Source organism: Nannospalax galili, unplaced genomic scaffold (genome assembly GCF_000622305.1).
Source record: "Nannospalax galili isolate Female #2095 unplaced genomic scaffold, S.galili_v1.0 scaffold1699, whole genome shotgun sequence".
NCBI lineage: Eukaryota > Metazoa > Chordata > Mammalia > Rodentia > Spalacidae > Nannospalax > Nannospalax galili.
Window position 1 is genome coordinate 329,641 of NW_008343576.1, and position 3,790 is coordinate 333,430.

A 3,790-nucleotide genomic window follows, 5' to 3' on the forward strand; every position below is an offset into this window, starting at 1 on the left:
TTTTTTTTGTCAATGTTCCATGTAAGCCAGGCTGGCCTCTATTTCACAGAGATCTGCCTGTCTCTGCCTTCAGAGTGCTGGAATTAAAGACATGCACCCAACGTTCCATAGTGTTTTTATTCCCTATGATTTTCTTGGTGTTCTGAATGTTCGATTATTGACAGTATTCTTTCATTCCTGTTAGAATTGGTGGTGTGTGTGGCACATGGTTGATTAATTCTCAGGACTTAGCCATTTATTGATTCCTCACATGAAATGTGTGATTTCCTTTGTTCTAATGGATAATTTCTTTTTAATTGCTGTGTATATTGTTTGCCTTTAATTATAATCTGCAGTGCTCCTTGAATGAAAGTTATTGTGTTAATTCATGCATTTCCTGCAATGCACTTTTATCTCTGTGAATTTTAAGAGACATTTTTCCTGAATAGAACACTATGGTTGACAGTTACTTTCTTTTGGAGCATTTTAATATATTGTTCCCTGTGTATTGGGTTTAAGTGTACTTACAGGTCATCTCGCAGTATTCTGTTGTCTGTCCCATTGGTATGTAGGTTCACATTGTTCCTTAAAAGAGTTTGGTATTCATTTGTGTTTGTATTTTTAACACCTTCATTATAAAAAGGCAAGAGTTCCTTCTGGTCATTGTTCCTGAGACAGAAACTCAGAGAAGAAGCAGAGGGGGGGTTGGCTGATTCTCCAGTAAAAGCATCCCAGGTAAGTTTCCTCTCAACTCTTCTTATAGAAATGCTATGCATGAAGACCTTGCAAGCCTTTAACTCTCTGCTTCAGATAATGTTATCTAAAGGGGATCCTTAAATTATTTTCTTCTTATGATAGTCAAAATTAACTCTTTAAATCCATGTCTTCTAAATAGCACACATTCTATCTCCCAGAAGATTATTTTTGTGAGGACAAGTGTTCTCCATGAATTTATGAGCTATAATTCTGAAAATGTTCCCACTGTGACCAGTAAACAAAGAAATATGCTGATACCCAATGCTTAAGTGGATGGACTGTCATTTTTATATTTTAGGGAGTAAAGACTCAAAGTGTAGTGAAGTTTGCATCTGAGGGATACATTAGGGTCCTTTACCAGCCTTGTAAACATGCACAATGCAAGACATGGGAGTCATTGCTAGAATTTATGGAAATGTAAAATTAGAGGAGATATGCTCTCTTAACTCATTATACTAAGCATTTAATCACATTATGATGTGTGGAGTACAGGAAGCTTATGTGACGATCTTGTCATAACACTGATGTTTCTTAGAGTAGCCTCAGATTGTAGTTTGTTTCTCTCTTGTCCCTTAACCTCATAGCAGTGATAAGGTGTGCTTATGTTTGTTGGCTCTTGGTATAGATTTCTCTCCAATCCTCTTAGATAATACAATCCAAGTACTAAAGAAAACAAAAAATTTAAGGTTACGAGATTCATAACCAATAGCTCAAATTTTATTTTCAGCCATTTTTTGATCAATGTTGTATTTAAATAGCAATGAATGGAAACAATAGCACACAGTTTAATATATTTATTTTACTCACAGGCCATCATTCTCCTCTGTCTCTGCACTTAGTACATTTATGCATCTGTGTTTATATGGAATTTAAATATTATTTGATGTGTCTTTGGACTTCACTCAATTTTTTTAGAACACTTGAGTAACACAACAATTTCTGAAACTTCCAAAATTGTTACTTCCTGTGCTGGGGTTGCATATACTTTTAGAAAACTTTAGAATCATCAGTGCTGTTGATTTTTTCCATTTACTTCATAATGGCCTACAAATTCTCATTAAAATGCCAAAGACTATTTGACATTATGTGTCAGTGTTTGGAAAATTGGTACTACATACAATTGTTATTCCTTTTTACTATGAAAGAATCAAGTTTCTGATTTTTTTCTACTTCTTCATTCTATTCAAAGAGTGTGGCATTTGACCTAGGGCCTTAGCATCCCAAGTGATACTGTTAGAGGGGGCTAGAGATATTAATCAGTAGTAATCAGCACTGCATTAGATACCCAGGTTCTTTTCAATGAATTCAGCACATATCATTACCACTTTCTAATACACAAGTATAATTGTGTCAAACTAGGACTTGGCCACCTGTCTGGAACAAAGAAACATACCCTGGATCGTGAAGAGAGTGACAACTGCAATCAAACTGCAAGGTGAGTTTAAGTGAATGTGTCAGGTCCAAAGTGAGAACTTCAACTCAAGAAAGGAAGATCTAAAAATGGTTTTGACGTGTTCTGTTTCCATATAAACAATTATTGAGATGCTGACTGACCATAATGTCCTCAAGAACTATCCTATTGTAATGTCAAAAAGTTTGACCCTTATTACACTGGAATTATGTTAGCATAAATGCAAATATGTAAATGAAATCTTATCTAACTAAGCCTGTGTGGGATTGTGTTCTGATACCATTTATATCTCAAATAATTTCCCTTCAGGCCAATGGTAAAGCTTTTTGTTTCTCTACTTTTATTATGTTATTAAATATGGTGCCTCTGGATTGATTTGTCTCAGGATTTTTTTTTTTTTAGTCGCTTTGTGATTTCTGGAAATTCTACACTTTAATAGAATTATTTTCTCTATTTCTGACAAAAAATGGTAGGATTTACAAGCATTTCTTAGAATGTTTGCAGAGTATTACCCTCCTTTGTATTCTTTTCCAGTATTTGAATAAGGTCATGCCAACATTGTGCCAATTTACACAAGTCAATCATGGATTCTGCTGTTGAGGTCTGTATTCACGTTATGCCATAAAAGAGAATTTGTACATACTGATCTTTAATTTTTAAGAATCATTCAAGTAGTAAGACATGATACACCATGTAGAATGTTTCTTAAATTTTGAGAAGACTGAGTCCTTTGACTATTGTATAGATCACTCTCTGTAGGGCTATTAGGGATAGTTGGGTTTTCTTGTGTCATGTGATCTTTTCTTTATTAATATTCTGTCTTTATCATACAATCTTAACACTGAAGTATTCTAGTATCATGTATTTTCTACTTCCAATTATTTTATTTATTGCTTAATGTATTTGAAAGCTATTACTGAAATGTGTTCCTACTTGTAAAATAACTTTCTAGTGAATGAATCATTTTACCATTAGTTAATATCCTTTATTTTAATTTTGATAACTTTTCCTTGAATTGCCTGATATGTCCACCCCAGCTCCTTCTTACTGTTCATATTTGTGGGATATCTTTTTAAAATTCCTACATTCTCAATCATTTTTGTCATTAGTTTTGATGTGAATTCTTTCTAGAGAATATAATGTAATCTTTTTCTTTTTTTCTAGATTCTGGAAGCATATTTATGCCTCTTGCTTATGGAATATTTTCCATTGATATTTTAAGAAATCACTGAAAGCAAAGAACATATTATTATCATTTTGTTAGTTTTTCTTATAGTTTTCATGTTTCCTGTTAACTTTTTCTGTTCTATTAATACATATATTTATATTTATGATGTGTTTTCATTCCTTATCAATCTTTTCAGTACATGCTCTACATATTTTCTTTATCCATGACATAGGGATTATAAAAAGCACCAGAATGTTATAAGAATATATTTCAGCTTGTTATAAAATTATTCCATACAGAAGCTATATTCGAGAGTGTGCTGTATCATTTTTACATGATTTTAGGAAGTTCCATGCTGATTTACATTGTGGCTTCATGAAACAGGATTCTCTCAGCAGTGAGACTACACTCTTCCTCTTACTCTGTTATCTCTGGAGTTTCATAATGTTTGACACTTACGGAATTGACCTTCTAAC

At 33.1% G+C, this 3,790-nt stretch overlaps 1 long non-coding RNA gene across 1 annotated transcript; it reads left to right on the forward strand.

Annotated features, from left to right (window-relative positions):
* Positions 1 to 90: 90 nt before the first annotated feature.
* Positions 91 to 3,385, forward strand: LOC115071487. The gene is made up of 4 exons (XR_003850577.1): positions 91 to 714; positions 2,095 to 2,170; positions 2,681 to 2,747; positions 3,311 to 3,385. It is a non-coding gene; the product is annotated as an uncharacterized LOC115071487 (long non-coding RNA).
* Positions 3,386 to 3,790: the final 405 nt, after the last annotated feature.